This window comes from Falco punctatus (genome assembly GCF_963210335.1).
Source record: "Falco punctatus genome assembly, chromosome: 6".
NCBI lineage: Eukaryota > Metazoa > Chordata > Aves > Falconiformes > Falconidae > Falco > Falco punctatus.
In genome coordinates, this window is record NC_137585.1 from 82818442 (window position 1) to 82838798 (window position 20357).

Consider the following 20357-nt stretch of genomic DNA (forward strand, 5'->3'; position numbering starts at 1 on the left):
GCATTTCAAAGATGATGGGGAGTGGCTTAGCAATAACATCTGCCAGCTCCCTCAGCACTCAGGGGTGCATCCCGTTGGGGCCCATGGATCTGTGGGTGTCAAGTTTGCCTAATTTCATCTCTAACCCGATCTCCTCAACCAAGGGAGAGTCTTCCTTTCTCCATGCTTCCTTTCTTTCCTCCACGATCTGGGATTCCTGAGGACTGGCCTGAGCAGTAAAGACTGAAGCAAAGGCAGCATTCAGTAACGCCACCTTCTCTGCACCCTCTGTCACCAGGGCACCCACCTCACTCAGCAGCAGGCCCACATTTTCCCTAGTCTTCCTTTTCCTGCTGATGTACTTGAAGAAGCCTTCTTGTTGTCCCCGATATCCCTTGCCAGACTTAATTCCAAATGGATCTAAGCCTTCCTCATTGCTTTCCTGCATGTTCTGACAATGTTCCCATATTCCTTCCAAGTGGCCTCTCCCTCTGTCCACATCCCGTAAATGTCCTTCTGCTGTTTGAGGTTTGCCAGAAGCTCTTTGCTTACCCAGGCAGGCCTTCTGACCCTTCTTGATTTCCTACTCATAAGGATGCACCAATCTTGAGCCTAGAGGAAGTGATGCTTGAATATTAGCCAGCTCTCTTGGATCCCTCATGCCTTCTAGAGACCTGATCCATGGGATTCCTCCAAACAGGTCCTTGAAGAGGCCAGAGTTAGCTCTCCTGAAGTCCAAGGTTGCAATCCTATTTGTTGCCCTGCTTCCTCCACGCAGGATCCTGAACTCCACCACCTCACAGTTGCTGCAGCCAAGACTGCCCCCAGCCTTCACATCCCCAACCAGTCCTTCTTTGTTAGCACAAGGTCCAGCACTACACTTCACTTTGTTAGCTGCTCCCCCAACTGAGTCAAAAAACTATCATCAATGCTCTGCAGGAACCTCCTGAACCATGCAAGCCTAGCTACGCTGTTTTTCCAGCTGGTATCAGGGTGGTTGAAGTCCCCCATGAGAACCAGGGTCTGTGATTGTGAGGCTGCCTCCAAATGTCTGTACAAGGCCCCACTGACTCCATCCTGATCAGGTGGCCTGTAGCAAGCACCCACGACGGTGTCACCCGTGTTGTCCTGCCCCTTAATCTTCACCCATAAGCTCCTGACTTGTTCTGCATCTGTCCCTAGGCACAGCTCAAGACATTCCAGTTGCTCTCCCATATAAAAAGCAACTGCACCACCTCTCCTTGCTGGCCTGTCTTTCCTAAAAAGTACACAGCCATCCATGACAGCATTCCAGTCATGCGAGCTATCCCACCGTGTCTCTTTAGCTGCAATGAGATCACGGCCCTGCAACCGCTCACAGATCTCTAATTCTTCCTGTGTATTCCCCAGGCTGCATGTGCTGGGTGCAGGCAATTCAGAGGGGTAACCGAGCATGCAGGTTTCCCAGGAGGGGTGCAAGATGATCCACCATAGCCACACACACCCTTGAGGTGGCTGGCCTTCCAGCACTCATCCTGGGAGGCAGCTAAGGAACATATATTACTGCTCTGAATGCCCTGGCTTGTTCCCCAGTTGGACGCGATGGCATGAGCATTGCCACTTTGGACCACTCCCCTCGAGTCCTTCACTTTAATGCCCGCCTCACCAAGCTGGCCAGCCTACAGCCAAAGACTCCTTTGCCTCTTCTACACAAATGGATCGTATCCCTCCACAACAGGCTATAGTCAAAGAATGTCCCGTTGTCATAGAGTCCTGGCAGAGAACATTATATGATTAAACCTTGCAATCAAACCATTTTTATCAAAGTTTAAAGTGAAGGGGAAAAGCAGTATTTGAAAGCTCTCCAGGGATCCAGACACAGGTCTTTTGCCATGGTTCCTATCAGCTCTTGAAATACTCAGTAAGATATTTCTCTTTATCAAATCTGTGAGAAGTTAGAATGTCACATCAAAGCAGACTGCTTCTTACATACTAATACAAAAAAGCAACACTTAAAACTAGTTGTTTTGCATTCCCAGAACTTAAACTCATGTAAAGCCTTTATTCCAGTAGGTATTCCTGAACTTTAAATTTAACATTAAAGAAGTTCAAACACAACTGATTGAAAAGGTTTTTCAACTTTGTTGTATTTTGCTTAGTTAAAAAAAAAAAAACAAAAAACCCCCAAAAAACCATACAGCATTGAAAATATTTGTGATGGCTAACCCACAATAAATAACATTACCCCAACTGCATCACCATTTCTTACAAAAGAACTTTTTGGCATCTACAGTATGGTGACCTCAGGCTTTCAGGTCTCTAGTGTAAACGCTTTTGAGCTACAACACTGTTGCAAGGTTAGCAAAATTACTACTATCCTGATAATGTGATAACCTTGGAAAAAATTCTGTTTCCTTCATATCAAGGGGGGATTTTCATCCTAGATAAAATTTGCTAACTTTGTCAAGTCACATGCTTCTATGAAACATGTAGCAGTTCACAGCAAAACTCTCTCCAAATTGAATGCAAACCTGAAAGCTGTTCTCACAGGAAACAATCGTATAGATAACATCTAAATACTTCATCTGAGAAATCCTCTGAAAAATGGTAAAATGTAGGCAGTAGCAATGCAAAACCAAAGAACTATGCCTTTGAAAAAAAACCCAAGCTAGTTAAAAATACATTACAATTCAGTTCCTCCACAAAACGATTAGTTATACAGAACAAGTCCCAGGAATCCCCTACAGAAGAAAAGGCCTCCTGTTGAGGCAAGCAAACTTCAACAGAGATCGCTGTGACTTGGAAAATTTCCTGCATGAGCTCTTGAGAGCAGCAGCCCAACCCTGACACATTGCCAGCCTGTACCACTGCTCGTTCAAAATCAATGGGGAAGGACTATTTGTATTATGTCTGCACATACATCAAAAATGGCATCTATCCACCTGTCTGCCAGATATCCATTTCTTGCACAGAACCTGCACCACAAAGATTAACTGTTTCTAACAGAAATCGAATTTTATTCCCAGATACGCAAGACAGGTCTTTCCCTTTATTTGATTCTCCATATTGTTCTCTCATTTTCTAAAGATACTGGACAAAGCTGGGATATTGGAAAATGCAAATCGCTAAGGATGGTTTGAGGTTTTTTTTCAGCATGCACTTGTTCTCATAGGGAACTTGAAGAGCCAAGCACTCCCGCAGACGGTGCACCACCGCCGAGCAAGCAGCTCCTTCATCCCATGGAATATTCACAGCTCTGCCATGAGAACATGCGGGCTTCCTGCCAAGGCAATTATGGAAATGTGTTTTCATGCCTGCAGACTTCATTCTTTAGGTGATTTGCTTGTCTATTACCCATATATCAAACAAAAACATTATGAATAAGGCAATGAAATATAAATTTAATTCTGTCTTCCTCATTTTTAACCATCATAGTTCAGCAAACTGAAATGCCTTTAAAATATTTCTATATGAATTTCATATTCACTACTTCAGGTAGTAAGTAATTCTAAGGGTTGAGTAGCATTTTAGGATTACTGTACATTTCTTAATTTACGTTGCATTGCAAAATCTGGATGTGCAAGAGAATAAAGTTCTCCTGCAAAAATAAAAATAGTAATAATTTCAATGGAAAAAATGAAATGGAAAAAATGGAAAAAATGAAGCTACACCTTGCACTAAGGATGATCTGAAGTCTATTTTATAGGTCTCAAGTACTGTCATATATAGAGACACAGTTCTGTTAACTGTCAAGACACAGAATAATTAATAGTAGTCTACTGTAGCGTACAGTTCCTCTGGGTTTTTTTTAATTTGTCAGAATATTGAGTGTACAGTGAATCCTTACTTTTTTTTTAATGTTGGTCATTTTTAATGGATTAATTAACACTTCAATTTGTAGCCAAGTGCATTTAAAAATGAAACAAAACAAAAGGAACAGTAGAAATAGTAGCTTAGAACCGCAGAGAAAAAAGGGAAACCTAATCACATTAGAAAGTCATAATAGCAAATGGAGAGAAGCAGGACATTAACTCTTGGATGCTGCCAAACAGCTCAGCCTACCCCAGTCTGGGCTACCTTTGAATTTGTCCATCTTGGTTAACAACGAGCGAGAGATGAGGACATCACGCTTAACCAGAATCCCAAGTGAAATGTTTAAACTTAAGGGCAATAAGCCTGACCCATTCTGTCTGCTACAAGTTCACATAAAAGAGCTCAAAACCTTCTGCAGTAGGATTGCCTTTCCACGGCACGCACCCTTCCCTCGGCAAGACCCATACACGAGACCTTTGCTTTCAGTACCTCACCACTTCTTTACATCTGTACTGTCAGTGCCTCTGTGTCTGCATTTTAATTCTAATAGAAAGATCCATGAACAGCAAAACTAAAATAAAAATAAAACTGACATTACTACCTGTACCCTCAAAGGTAAACTGAGCTCTGAATATCACCTGAAGTGTACAGTAAAGCCTTACTGATTCTGATGCTTGCCATCAACCTGCTTCAGGTTTGTGCTGCTTATTTGGGTTTCGCATTCTCAGCGGTACAAAATCCGTTGTCATAACTCTGTGTGATACTTCATAAATAACTACTGCTGCTTCATGGGAGAATGTATAACTAAGTTCCAGCGTCTCAGAATATCAGGCTTGATTGCATTCTGAAGAATGACTGAAGATAAGAAAAGGCACCTTTAAGGAAAAGCAAGATTAGCAGCCTTCAAATTTTTCTGTATTGCTGTCACGCAACAGATAAAAATTCCTCTTCCCCTCCATCCCTGTGCCTTTCACAACAGGTAACAATTATTTTTTCCTTTAAATTTGCTAAGCTTAACAGACTATCAAGAATGAAAACATACTTAAAATAGAATAAACTTCTCAAAGAGCTATTAAAAAAACCCCACAACTTTTTGTCAAGCTACAGTAGCAATTTAACTTTTCATAATTTACAGAGTAACACAGTGGTATCAAAGTAGCCTCAAGAACTTAACTATTAAAAACATTCTCTTCTCGCATTTAACATTTCAAAGAAGCTTTATATGTCCCAATATATTCCTCTTTGAGGACTGATATAGATTTGCTTTGTCTCTTCTAAAGTGAAACTTGGGTATGGAAACCTAGAAGCATTTGTCTTTTAGCTCCACTCACGTCTTTAAATAATTTCAATAAATGGATTTTACACAAAATTTGCTGTCTTATTTTTCGAAGAAGTTGCATTCCAAACAGATCTGGCCGTTAAGGGAGTTGTTCCAATGTCACATGTTGTACTTCATTAAATAATAAACTCCAAAATTTTGAAGGAAAAAATGTATGTATTTGTAACAGTAATACTGTTTATCTTCTCTTTGAAAGACAGAAGGAAAAAAATAACCCCCTAGTTTCAGGTTGACGCTAGCTTTAGCGAAATTTTCACCTGCTTCTCACTACCGAAGTACACGGAGCAGCTCACCACTGCCCTAAACGTACGCAGCCAACAGCAGCCGGCGAAGATGTAACTCACAGCACCAGTGCTTCCTACAAAACTTTGACCTTCAAAACGGTAAAGCTTCAAAGGTGGCTGGCGTGTTGGTCACAGCCAGCCCCTCCCCCCCCCCCCCCCGCCCCACAGCAGCGCAGATGCCGGTTTGCAACGGCCGCGCGCGGTGCCCCCGCCCCCCGCAGGTGCAGCCAGCCCCAGCGCTGGTACTGCGGGACCAACGCTCCGAGCCACTGCCACCTGCTGGCCGTCTCGGAAATAGCGCAGAGAAAGAATCACGGGGTGCACGTCTTCCCACTCGGAGCTGGGACCTCTTGCAACTGCCGACAAACACCTGACCCTACCGCAAGGATCTTCCCGACTCCTACACTGCCGTGTGAAACTACCCTTTCTCAGACGGTATGGCTATTTTAAGAAAACAGCAGGAGGTGAGGACTGCAATTACAGATGGAGCTAGATAAAATACTTCTTGTGCAGACTAAAAAAAAAAATAATAATGGATAGGGAAGAGTCAACCAAAGAGCCACTCCTGAATTCTCGGTGGCAGAGTATGCGATCTGAAGCACCAAACATGACTTAAGTCCCTAAACACTTCCTAAAAATAAGAAGTTTTGTTATTTCAAAACTATGCCATTTTGTCCAATGCCTTTGGCCAGCAGCAGCTGCTCTTGGACAACTTTAGCCACAACTACACTTTTTGAGAGCAAACTGGAAAAAGAAACAACCTGATGAGCATGCCCTGAAACAGCTGTCTCTCCCACTTCAGTCAGGAGATAAATTTGCATCTCCTGAATGAACAGAAATTAAGGTACAAATAAATCCTTTTACATCCAACTTTTCACACAATTCTTTGAACGTAACTGTTTCTTGTCTTGCCAGGCTCTTTGTCAAGGGAAAGAAAAAAAACAACCCCCAAAAAACCCCAAAAGAGTCAAAATTATGCCAAGGACTAACCTTCTGATGTCGTGAGTTGAGTTTCGCTATTAATAGTTCATCCCACTTGCCCATACCCTCAGCCAGAACCAAACCTGGACAATGCAACAGGTGCATTTACAGTGATGCTCAATTTAACACAACACTTCCAGGATGACAAAAATTCAACTACCACTAATTTCCTAGCAAGTCAAATAGACCACGTGTTCAAGGCACTACACATTCAACAGGTCCATTCGCACATCAAACCAAGTTTTCAACCTAAGCTCCACAGGCCTGCAAGAGCAGCATGCATGTGGTTTACATGTTTTTTGTTGGATTTTTTTAGGTTTTGTTTCATATGATTTCACATAGCTTTGAAAGGTAGCTGGTTAAATGCTGACGTAACTGTCATCTCCCTTGTCTCCCCACCTTCCCAAATCCTCCAAATGCAGCAGCATGCTCAAGGATGTCAAGCTCCCTGACTCCCTCCCTCTGCCTCCTCTGCTGAGCCTCTGAGCTCAGCTGCACACAGTACTGGTCAACCCAACACAGCAGGCTTTCCTCTTCCCAAAAGAACCTTAGGAACGGCAGGACAGCACCTAACAGCCCTTGGAACAACTCTCACTCCTCTGCCGAGCAAGACTCAAAAGACAACCAAATCTTCATCCGAGACCAGTCCTGCTGTAACCCCAGCTCCTCACCACCCCCACAGTGCCAGGGAGGGCTTTATGCATGGAGCTGGATGTTGGGAAGCCACACGCACACCTCCTCTGAGAGAGCCAGGAGCAGGACACAGAGCCCTAGGTTCATTATCTCCTCTTTCTGTGCTGGTTTTGGCTGGGATAGATTTAATCTTCTTCGCAGTAGCTAGTATGAGGCTACGTTTTGGATTTGTGCTGGAAAGTGTTGATAATACAGGGATTTTTCATTACTGCCGAGCAGTGCTCACACAGTCATGGCCTCTTCTGCCTCTCACCCCAGCATGGAGGCTGGGGGTGCACAAGAAGCTGGGAGGGAGCAGAGCCAGGACAGCTGACCTGAACTAGCCAGAGGGATATTCCATACCATACAATGTCATGTTCAGCATATAAAGGTGAGGGAAGAAGGAAAGGGGCGGGGACACACACACACACACACACACACAACGGGATGACATGGACACGTCCAGAGTGATAGTGTTTGTCTTCCCAAGTAATGTCTTCCCAACACGTGATGGAGCCCGGCTGTCCTGGAGATGGCTGAACACCTGCCTGCCCATGGGAAGTGGGGAATAAATTCCTTGTTTTGCTTTGCTTCCACGGACAGCTTTTGCTTTCCCTATTAAACTGCCTTTATCTCAACCCTTGAGTATTCTCACTTTTACTGTTCCGATCCTCTCCCCCATCCCACTGCGTGGGGAGCGAGCGAGCAGTTGTGCGGGGCTTAGTCGCTGGCTGGGGTTAAACCATGACACCTTCCAGAAAAACAGAATTTCTGTGCCACATCTTTGGCTTTTAATGAGCTTTATCTCATATCGGTGATGAGAATAACCCTGCAAAGCAAACACCTAGTTATAAACAGCAATTCTCACTCCATTTCCCCTCCTTCTCCCCTACTGTACCTCTTCTTCCAGAATCTGCCTACACAAGAATACTGTGTTTCAGAGCAGAGATGGACAGTGTTCATTTATAGAAAATTACTTGAGAGATTTTCTACTGATGAAGATGACTAAATAAATAGTATTAGAGAATCTCAGCACTAAGACAGGGTGATTGCTGTGGTTACTGTGCTGAATTATGCAGGTCTTCATTGTGTACAGTAATGGTCCTATACAGCATGTGGGTAGCACACAATATATATGCTGTCCTTTACTATTCATTGCATAAACCAATTTGATTTTCTAAATAACAGATAAATATTTTGCTGTCACTTAGCAACCTTAGCTGTTCTTTGATTTTTTCTTAAAGCTGAAGTTATTCCAAGCAAAACAATGTCTGTAAAGATCCTGTTTGCTGTCACTCAGCACAGACCACTTGCACTCATTGTGCAATAATTCAGTGCCTCACAGAATCAAATATTATATTTCCAAAATCATCCAATACATTTACCAAACAGATTTATCAATTCTTTATAATCAAACAAGCACAACAAGGCATTTACCTTCCACTGGTCTGCCACTTGTTTATAAACAAGAAACACTACCAATAATGGAGTAGGTCATTCAGTTCCAATTACAGGGTATTTCAAGTTCGAAATATTTTCTGTATCATTATGTCTGAAACTTTACATGTTTTCATTTTCCAGAGCAGCATATTCAAGATTCTTTGACAGGAGTCTGTGGATTGGTTTTCTTCAGGGAGTAGAAGGGATGGGACAAAAATCACATGCAGTGAGCAAAGGCAAAGTCTGATTTATGTGAAGGAATTCAAGTGTACCAGACTGAACACCAAAACATAAAACTGAAAACAGCTTACAAAAAGGTCAGATTGGCCACTGAAAGGAAGACAAAAAAAAAAAAAAAATCCTAATGTTTTGACAGAAGAATGCAAGGATAAAGAAATGCAGAAAAATGTAACCACTTAGAAGTCCCTCATAGCAATGGCATATTTCTTTATTGTTGAAAAAAACTGTCAACCTTTTGCAGACTATGCCACCCTAGAAATCATCTGTTATTTGTTTGTCCTAACTGCAGTAAATATTACAGACCAATAAAAGCTATCTCCTCTGAGATGTGGTTGTCAGCGCAGATGCATAATTTTCTTTGTACCTACTCGTACTACCTGAGATTTGCTGTAGAATTTAGCCGACAATCATCAGCTAGATTTATATTTGTGTGTTTGTGTCTTCTGCACAGCAGACATCACTGATCTCTCAGGTTTGAGTTGCTGCATAGACACACTACAGATAAACCAGTGCTATGTTTCGCTGTCCCTCCTGCCACCACTGTCTGTGACCATCTCCCATGCATGGTACGCAGTGGCACTGTGCCTTTACCTCTTTGAGGCTGCCAGAACTACAAGGACACCAGTCGTACCTGAAAGCCATGCAAGCAAACCTTCCAGCCAAGAAAGCTGATGATGGCTTGTGCGCGTGACTGAAAACTATGCCTAGCAGAGATGCAGACAGTGATCTTTGCCCGTGGTGGGAATCTCAGCTGCCAGTGGCTTTCATAGAATCATACCATGGTCTGGGCTAGAAGGGACCTTAAAGATCACCCAGTTCCAACCCCCAGCCATGGGCAGGGACACCTTCCACTAGACCAGGTTGCTCAAAGCCCCATCCAGCCTGGCCTGGAACACTCCCAGGGATGGGGCAGCCACAACTTATCTGGGCAGCTTGTTCCCATGTCTCACCACCCTCGCAGTAAAGAATTTCTCTCGAATACCTAATATATATCTACCCTCTTTCAGTCTAAAAACATTACTCCTTCTCCTACCACTACATGCCCTTGCAAAAAGTCCCTCTCCATCTTTCCTGTAGGCCCCCTTTAGGTACTGGAAGGCTGCTGTAAGGTCTCCTGGAAGCCTTCTCTTCTCCAGGCTGAACAACCTAACACTCGCAGCCTGTCTTCACAGGAGAGGTGCTCCAGCCCTCTGGTCATTTTTGTGACCCTCCTCTGACCCTGCGCTCCAACAGGTCCCTGCCCTTCTTCTGTTGGGGGCCCCACAGCTGAACGCAGTACTCCAGAGGTGGGGTCTCACGAGAGCAAACTAGAGGGGGAGAATCACCTCCCTCCACCTGCTGGTCACACTTCTTTTGATGCAGCCCAGGATACAGCTGCTTTTCTGGGTTGCAAGTAGACATTGACAGGTCATGTTGAGCTTCTTTGTCCACCAACACCCCAAAGTCTTTCCCCTCAGGGCTGCTCTCAACCCATTCTCTCCCCACCCTGTGCTTGGGACCTTGCACTTGGCCTTGTTGAACTTCATGAGGCTTACGTAGGCCCACCTCTCAAGCCTGCCAAGGTCCCTCTGGATGCCCTCCCTTCCCTCCAGTGTGTCAACCGCATCACACAGCTTGGCATCATTGCCAAACTTGCTGAGGGTGCACTTGATCCCACTGTCTATGTCACCAACAAAGATGTTGAACAGCACTGGTCCCAGTACAGACCCCTGAGGAACACCACTCATTACTCGGCTGCACTTGGACGTTGAGCTGCTGATCACAGCTCTGAGCACAACCATCCAGCCAATTCCTTATCCGTCAAGTGGTCCATCCATCAAATCCATGTAGCTCCACTTTAGGGACAACAATGCCATCCGGGACAGTGTCAAATGCTTTGCACAAGTCCAGGTAGATGATATCAGTTGGCCTTCCCCTATCCACCAACACTGTAATCCTGTTGTAGAAGGCCACCACATTTTTTCAGGCATGATATACCCTCCACTTCCAGAAATTAAACTGAGGGAAGTTTTAGAGGTAACTGCTGCTAACATGCAGACAGACACACAGCTCTGACCCACGGTGTACATCAGCAGTTCAAACTGTGCTGGACTGAATGGATTTGCATCACTTCTACAGCACAGCTCCTGCCTTGGTCCTTTGCAGCTACATCATCTTTTCCACCCCATTTCAACTTCTGACTCCCAGAACCATTTGTCAGAAAAACTATTTAGTCCAATAAACCAGCTTTTTCATTTTGTAAAACTTCTCCACATATAAATTAAGCTACCAGAAACAGCTTTTTCATACCTCAAAATTGTTGCACTGAAGAGCTTGCTTTGCTAACAACCTTACACCAGGACATTTTGCCAGGAAAGATGTCCAAGTGTAGCTGAGAAGGCTACAGCAGAGCTGCTTGAACTAACAGAAGCATCAGCAAAATACATGTTCCTCCAACCTACTCTCATTTTTCAAGGTTGACATTCATGTTCTGGTTTAGCCCACTTTCTAAGGAGATGCTGTGATCATACAACCCCTCCTTGATTGTGCAAATGTCAGCTTTTTCCCCGCACATAACTTCTGCACGCAGTTCTCAGTTTCTATCAGTTGTAAGGAAAAAAAAAAAAGTGGAGGTTTCACAGATAACAAGATCTTCCCTTCTCTGAAAAACAGAATTTAAAAGAAACCCAAATTGTTCTTCTCAGTGATGGAAATGCAATCAAAACTAAGTGCCCTGATTTCATCTGGGATAGAGCTAATTTTCTTCCTAGTAGCTGGTACAGTGCTGTGTTCTGGATTAAGGATGAGAATAATGTTGGTAACACACTGATGGTTTAGTTGTTGCTGAGCAGTGCTTGCACTAAGCCCAGGACTTTTCAGCTTCTCCCTGCCAGCGAGGAGGCTGGGGGTGCACAAGAAGCTGGGGGAGGGGACAGACACAACCAGGACAGCTGACCCAAACGGGCCAAAGGGACATTCCATACCACATGGCATCAGGCTGAGCAATAAAACTGGGGGGAGTTGGTTGGGGGTGCTGTCCCGCTGCTCGGGGACTGGCTGGGCATTGGTCAGAGGGTGGTGAGCAATTGCACTGTGCATCACTTGTTTTGTGTATCCTTTTATCATTATTCTTATTTTCCCTTCCTTTCCTGTCCTATCAAACCGTCTTTATCTCAAGGCACGAGTTTCACCTTTTTTTCCGACTCTCTCCCCCCTCCCACTGGGGGCAGCGAATGAGCGGCTGTGTGGTGTTTAGCTGCCTGCCAGGTTAAACCACAACACTAAGAGACTGTGATTTCCATTTGGCACCCGGCAAATACAAGTTATATGCCTGTAATACTCTGTGGCAACATGTTTCAGAACTAGTTTGGCTTAAATTCAAGGAATAGAAAGGATAACAATTAAGGTTGGAATAACATCCGTTTTATTCTGGGTTCTGATAATGCTAAAAAAAAAATATTTCACCAAACTAGGTGATTTTACAAAATATTTTCCACAAAAATGTATCTAGTTTCATGAATAAGCAGAACTGTATCCAAACTCCATCTGCCTTCTCCGTGAAGGCTGTGAAACAGAGAAATTTAGGATGGATGAGACCTCTAGAATCCATCCAGTCAAATCTCCTTTTTAAAGCCAGGCTGGCTCTGAAGGTACATCATGCTGTTCTGGACCTTGTCCAAACAAGCTTCGCACATCTCATCATCTATCCCTGGATGAAGATACTGCATATTCTCTGTGTAGCCTGCTTAAAGCTTTTTCTGAAATTACTGCCCAGCCTCCTAACATCTAGTCAGAAATTCAGTGCTGTGGCTTGTGACTATTCCTTCCTGTTCTTCCTCTTCTCCTAAGAAGAGTCTGGCTCCATCTTCTCTATAGCCCTGTCCCCTTCAAGGACTACAAGATGGCAGTTAACCTCTTAAACTTACCCAGAGTAAACAACCCAGACTTTTCCACCTCCCCTTGCGTATCATGTCTTACACCTCTCTAAGCACCTGAGGAGACCCTGACGGACTTTTTTCAGTTTGTTGATACCACTTTTCTACTTGGGGACCCCAAAACGGACAGAGCATTACCAACGTGGTCACAGCAGTGTCAAGCAGATGGGAAAATAAACGTATTTCCCTTGAGCTGCTAGCTGCACTCTTGCTAATGCAGCTGAACACGCAGTCAGCCTTCATTCCCCCAACTCACACTCTACTTGCTCTCCCCACCAGGATCCTCAGGTTGCAGAAGACCCAACCAGTCAGTCCCTTGCTTGTAAAGACGCATAGGGCTGCAGCCTGAAAGCATGGTTTGGCTATTCTCTGGGCTGAGTGTCTGGTGATTTTTGCCAACTCATTTGTCCAGGAAGCCAGAAGCCCCCTGGGCAGCAGCCCTGCCCTTCTGCTGTCAAGTGCTCCTCTCCATTTGATGTCAACTGAAAACGTGCCGAGGCTGCATTCAGTTCTATTTTCCCAGCCAATCTATAGAATCATTCAGGTTGGAAAAGACCTTTAGGATCATCATATACTTGATTATAATACCTGTACATCTTTGGGTCGACCCACCTGTACCCGCTCTCAGTTCATCATCCCAACAGAAATACGAAAATACCACTTCTTTATGGAGATTGGAAAGATAAATTGACAGTGCATAAACTGCAGCACAAATGTTTACTTTGAACTAAACCTTTCTAGCTCCCCTAGAACTAGACAGGAGCCCAACAGTCCACATGACAGAATCACTCTTCAGGTTAAGGGTAATAAATTCAGACTTAAAAACGATTTCATTAATTACATGCCTTCAACTCCAACTAACAAATTAATGTCAAGAAAATTTAACAAGATTAGCGACTAACAGATATGTATCAACACCCTGCCAAAGTACATCAACACTGAAGTACCAAAAATCATCTTGAGAGACTAGATGATTTTATGGAAGAGAAATTATACTAAATACAACCCCCACTCTCCCCCTATCTTGTACAGAAAATTCATGAATTAATATGATTATGGGAATTACCACACACACTCCATTTCCAATCGCTACCTAGGCATCTGATTAAGGCCACTGTTAGAAAAAGTGTAGCTGGCTAGATGGACTGTTCTTCTGATCCAATTAACAAACAGAAGAAGCTAAAGAAACACAGGCAAACCCTGGCCTGTAAGGTCATTGTCAGATCAACAGACACACATACTTTACACATGACCACACACAACCCAGTTTAGCTACGTATGGTAGAACCAAGATGCTCAAAAAGCCACAATATTAAGGACCATTGAAAAAAAAACAAAAAAATACTGCACTAACCCAAGTGACCTTCACTTTTACCTGGCAAGGACACTGCTGCTGTGAAAGAAACTGCAGCTTTGAACGAGCTATCTAGGTATCATCTCACCTTCTACAATTATATTTGCCACATACTTTCCAACCTTGGAAACTTGCAGCGGGAGAAATTTCTACTTTGAAATCCATCCCCAGCCTCTCAAGATGAGCCTTCAAACATTTCCATCTCCTTTCCTACAAGCCTCAGGAATCTGTTTATCATAAACAACATCTAGACACTATCTGAACAATAAATACAAACACCTGCATAGCCATCACAATAAATATCCTCTGCTACAGACACATCCAAATCCCTGAATACATTTATTTCTCAGCACATAATATGATTTTGGATCAGCACGGCAGATGATCTCATGAAAACCACAGGGAAGAAACTAAGCAACTGCACATGGCAACCAACTCGCACAAACATTTCCTTAACAGCAAAGGGAGTGCCTCTCATGACAGTGCTCCATCTCTGGCCTCCCAGCCCCATCTCTCCGAGCTGTCTCTGGGAGCTAATTCTCATAAACCCAGAGGATGGCAGTACTCATGAACCCTCCAAAATTTAGTTTCTGTTGCATTACGAAGTTCTGTAAGAGAAGCGTCAAAGAAGTAGGCAAAAGATTTATCATGCCACCCCCAATACCCACGCACACTTTCCACAGCTATCTACCTTAACATAGTTCAATGAAGAACAAACAACCCCAGCCAGCAGTTAACTCCGAAATTTTATGCTTCTGTCTCAGAACTGAGTATCTCACACACCTAATCTCCTTCCCCTTTCCCCCTCCTCCCCCAGTCATACAGACGAGTCTACTAGGAGGCATTAATTTCCCCCACCACATCTCATTCTCCTTACAAAGAGCCGTGATCACTATAGCATTATTCGACATCAGCAGTCTACCTAACACACTCGAATGAAAATTCTTAACACGCCACTAGTTTTGCTCATCAAGATATGCAGGAGGCTCTCCATCATTTGAAGACTTCGGTACAAAGCAACATCTTCCTGAACCATATGTGCTAGCAAAAAGAAAGGATTTGGAAAAAGGAACAACAGGATACATTTGTACATGCACATAATTAGGAATTCAGACTAGATCAGTACAGTCCTTCTGGTCAATTTGCAGAAAGTTCTCAGGGCTTAATTTATGCAGCTGAAACTACTGGGCGAGCAATACAGATTTTATAGTAACATCTGATTGCAGCTTTAAGCAATATTCCACTTAGTTTCAAATTCTCAAACGGAAAAAACCCCAACCCTTCCAAAAGGGATGCAGAGCTAACACATGGATCCTCGAGCATATTACAATCAAACATGTTTTGTCAGATATCTGTGTAGATTGGACTCAATTAATCCTTTCTATACCAAAATACATAGACACTGTATCCAAATATACACACTTGGTCATATTGATCCACATACATAAAACGCGAGATGGAGCACTCCACAGTCGATCTGATTTTGGTTATACATACATATACCATACATGACTATGGTGTCCTCTTTTGCCGATGGATTATTTTGGTCTGTGAAAAGTTTACATACAACACTCAAGCTTCTATTGACATCTTTTTTCCACAGGTTTATCAACAGGTAAAGTAAATTCATCAATTAGTGCAAACTCACTCACCTTTCTGGAAAAATGAGCTTCTCTCAGAACTGTATGCTATAACATTAAAATACAGAGGGAAAACACAGTATATAAATCTAAATGTAGAGTTTTCACACTCTAAATAAATCTGTCAGACTTCACACATTTCTTGAGAGGCCCAAGACACCACTATATTAATTCTATCCATAGTTATATTTCCCTGGGAAATCTTTATATAACTAAAAGCCACAAGAAAACACTTGATTAAAACTCCTTTAAAATGAGAACTACCCAATGCCCCACCCCAAATATCAAAAATTAATGTCTGTCCATTCTGTTTTAGAGGTTCCAAACAATGGGATCCTCATGAATATTAAACTGAGAAATTGTAACAGTAGCTAACAGATTTTATTGTCAGTCTTTTCCTGATAGTGATTCAGAACTTTCTCTTTTTTTTTTATGCACTAGAAATAGGATGAAAATTGCTGCCTTTTGCTATGCCAAGTCATTTCCTCTGCTTGGTAAGTATTCATACCATCCAGCCTTTTGGAATTTACTTCTGTTTATGTGCATCTTTTTCCCATCTCATCCTTGTTCCTGTGCCTTTTTTTTTTGTTTGTTTGTTTTTTAGGGAAGCAGCTTCACACATAAAAAAAACCACATTTGTTGGTGTGGTCTTTTTTTTTTTCCCTTTCATAATCAAGATTCTGGATTCTGTTTCCTTTTGTACTGAATTAAATAATTCCTTCTCCTTAACTATTTGAAATGAAGTTTCAGAATTTGCTATTAGACCACCTACTAATCATCACCTACAAATTTTATTTCTAAGTGTTAATTCTGTCTTCCCTTGTGAAAATGCCACACAAAGAAACCCAACAAGGATGCTCCTTGGTTCTCACCAAGTCCTTCTGCCACCTGATGCCCACAATTCAGGCCACCACAACTCCCGTAACTGCTGAGCTCTAATTTGGTGTCCACCACACACGTGCTCACACACACCAGAAGACTTGAATAAGGGGCGGTATTAGTGTGTTGACATCTCTGAGCAAAACACCTGGTTTTGTCACCACTGCCACACAACAAGCTCACTGAGTCAGAGACTGGCCCCTTCGTGGCAAAGAGCTGTGGTGGAGAAGGGCAGCAGGGAGGTCCCGACCCTCCCGCCTTGGGAGCCACTCGCCCCTGGGCCCTGTGGTGGCTGTGTGGCACCTGTCAGCGCCCTGTCTCCTGCCTCACAGATCCTCACCCACCGACATGTCTCCCTGGCTTGGCCTTGGCCTTGCCTCATCACCGTGGCCTTCCCAGGGGATCACGGGGCAGAGGCTGACCTCGAGCACAGCCTCCAGGCGTGGTCCTGACTCCGGCCGCCTGCCAGCATCCCAGCTTGCCTCCCCTTAAGGGTCGGCCCGTCCCTACTGCTCCCCAACATCCCCTTCATTTCCCCCCACTGCTCTCAAAATTATCCCTTTCGAGCGATAACCCAGAGCCTCCACACCTGCTCTCCCCTTTCCTTACTCCTGCCACCAGCCTTGGTGACCACATGCTCCCCATGTCACCTCTCCTTCTCTTCTGTCAGGCATGCTCTCAGCAGAAAGGTGGAACACCCTGAAAAACAACCACCCCTCACCTTCATGAATAAAAATGTACCTTTAACATTTGAATATACATTACTTAAAATCAAGCAGAAACAACAGCATTTACAGCACTTCCCTGTAGGTCTCTATGCCCACCCTACGTGCACTGTATAAGCTATTCACTGATGGTATCAGAATAGCTTTCATCAAGATCTTCAGTGATTTACTTCCCAACATAACCTGTTGCTGTACCTTTGTCTTCCCCATTTTTGTACTGTTTTCAAAATTTTGCAGTCTTTCATCTTTCATAAATCAACTTTCTCCTTCTATATCTTCTTCCTTACAGACGCTTCAGAGAGGGTCCAGAAGATTTCACATTTGGATTCACACCAACTCACACGCACAAGCAGATCTCATTCAACAGGCTCATCTGAGCAGATGATCCACAGTTGTTTTTGCTTCTTCCCTCACCCCAGGTTCCAGTTACAAAAAGGGACTGGCGTTGCATTCTCATTCTGGTATCTCCCATGGTGCCCAGGTGTCAACCTGGGTCCAGTACAGCCCCCCTCAGGGGCTCACAATGTTTTCCATGCTTGAGTCCCCCTTTCCTTCCTGCCTTCCCTCACTGATCATGGATGGACACTGCAATTCTCAACCAGCACTGGAAAACCAAATCAGCTTCAGCTCAGTCCCCCTTCCAGGCAGAATTTTTGCTTCCTCCTAACAACCTCTGTGACCCAACTTCTCCTACATTCAACACAAGCTGCTTACACTTGAGTTACTATTTCAAATTCTACCTGTGGAGCACAGTACCACTGTCTTCCAAAGATGTGATTATCCACCGCTGCCACTGCAAATACCTGCTCCTTTCCTTTTCCATGAAAAAAGGTAGACAGTTGAGATAATTCACTCATATCACCACTTTTACACAGATGCATTTTTCTAAATCAATTAAGAGCAATTTTGGGGGTTACATCGCTAATATTTTTGCATTAAGAAATTTTATTATGTTTCCAAAACAATGCCTAACTACAAACTTCATGTCCTTTACAGCTGAACCCAGTTACTCATTTCCCATGCAGCCCTTTTGTGCAAGCAACTGGGAGCATGAGGCATACTGCGATGCACAATACAAAGCACTGAAATTTAACTCTGTGAAAATAGAGCATAAAAGTCTGGAGAAGTCTGGCCTTAAGCTTATCACTTATCCTACTTCAAAACAAGGAGGAATAAAGACATAGCAAAATTCTGCTTTCCTACAAGAAATAGTACTAGAAGAAAACACCTTTCAATTCACATTTCAAGTTTAACCACTCCTCCTCCCCCCCCCCCCCCCAAAAAAAAAAAAATATCTCATCTCCAATAATAAATCAGAGGTTAGATTTACATAAGATTTCTGTATCAGTAATATGGACTTAGAGGAAACAAAAAACCAAAAGATAAGTTTAATTAAGGTGTTCTCCTCTGTGCAATAATATTAGCACTAATTTAAAAAGTTATTAAGCTGCACTTATTTCCAGAGAAAGTTACTAGCAAAATGTATTTCCTTTATTGCAGTCTTTGATGCCTTGAGGGAACAGAGTTAAATGGCCGAGTCAGTCAGTAAAACAGCAAACCAATTCCTTTACATCACGTTCTTCTCCGTGCTCTGAATACTAAACAGGACAGAATATTGAAACAAAAGCTGACTGTCTGCAAGCTGAAACATGACTCTGTACCATGCCGGATGTATTGATAACTTGCTCTCTCATTAATGAGTAAACCAAATGAATCACAACAAACAACAAGGTGGTGCGGTATATTACTACAGATTTGTTTACTCTATACATGTATATTCAACTGAACAATAAACACAGGCAGCTCCTAAAATTCATTCCCCAGGAAAGAATTATTTATTTTTTTATTTGCAATACAACAAAGAGGATCCAGCAGCAATGTTACATCTAAGGTCCTCACTCTTACTCTGCACAGCATACAGTAATTATGTTTGATTTCCCTCCTCTTTTTGTACAGCCTCCATATATCAAATAATGGAGAACAAAGGCCTCAAGACATTTTGCAGTGGTAACAATCCAAATAATCAGGTTAGGCAAAGAATTACTTCAAAAACAAGTACTTTCCTTACAAAAATACGTGAATCTGAAGATTTACTTATGATAATTTTTTTTAAGAGGTGTTATTTTTTATACTCATGGCAGGATTCACAAATCTTTGCCGGAATAGCCCATGCCTGTGAAACCTCAGTATTCCTTTCTTCTATCAACATTCTACACTTCCCTGCTAGGTAGTGAAAGTGCAATAATGCCTGCGGGAACGAGGATGGAAAGAGAAAAGCGACAGCAAACTTGATGGCCTTACACTATTGATTTAGACTGCAATAATTCCCAGAGCACACTGTGGAATCAGGTTTGATAAAAGGCAACAAGAGACCAGCAGGAAAAGGCAACAGCGTCGGATGCAAGCTGGATGGAGCAGGGACAGATGGCATGAGATTCAAGTGAGTGAGTCAGGTTTGAGCCAAGTTCAGTAGAGGCTGTCACTTGCCAAAAGCACTTGGATAGAAGAAACAACTGTCCTTTCACTTAATAAAGTAACCCAAATGTGGAAACGGCGGTATAGCAATAATATTCTGCTGACCCTCAGCTCAACTCAGGAATCAGCCAACAAGTGATCATGTTAATTTCCTCTTCTCTAATGTTTCCTAGAGATTAAAATCACAAACCAGTGCCAGGGCTTCTTCTGAAACGACAGGACACGGCAATAGATTAATCCCACTTTTACTACCTCCAAATTTCAACTCATACAAAATCATTCCTTTGTTCAGAGGACACTAGAACATCTAAGTAATATATTTGTCTGAAAAAGTTATAAGTCTAGAATTGTTATAAATATCCCTAATCAGCTTGTCACAGATTTTCATTAAGGTTTGAAAGGGAGCAAGTATTTTGGGATATATTCATTTGTGAAACTCAGTTCAGAAGGGAAAAAAAAAATGAGTCAGACCAAGATAATAAATATTGTAGAAGTCTTACATTTCTGATTAGGAGCTACCTAAAGAAAATAGACAAGGAAAAGTACCACACAGTTACAAGAAATACTATTACAATTCAATAACCATTTCTTTAGAAAACAGCAATTGAGGGAATACAGTCTAGAAGAATAATATTACAAATAT

General features: G+C 42.8%; 1 protein-coding gene across 4 annotated transcripts in view; it reads right to left on the reverse strand.

Moving 5' to 3' along the window:
* CADPS2 (calcium dependent secretion activator 2) overlaps nt 1-20357 on the reverse strand; it is a 327139-nt gene that overhangs the window by 259193 nt on the left and 47589 nt on the right. The window lies entirely within an intron of this gene.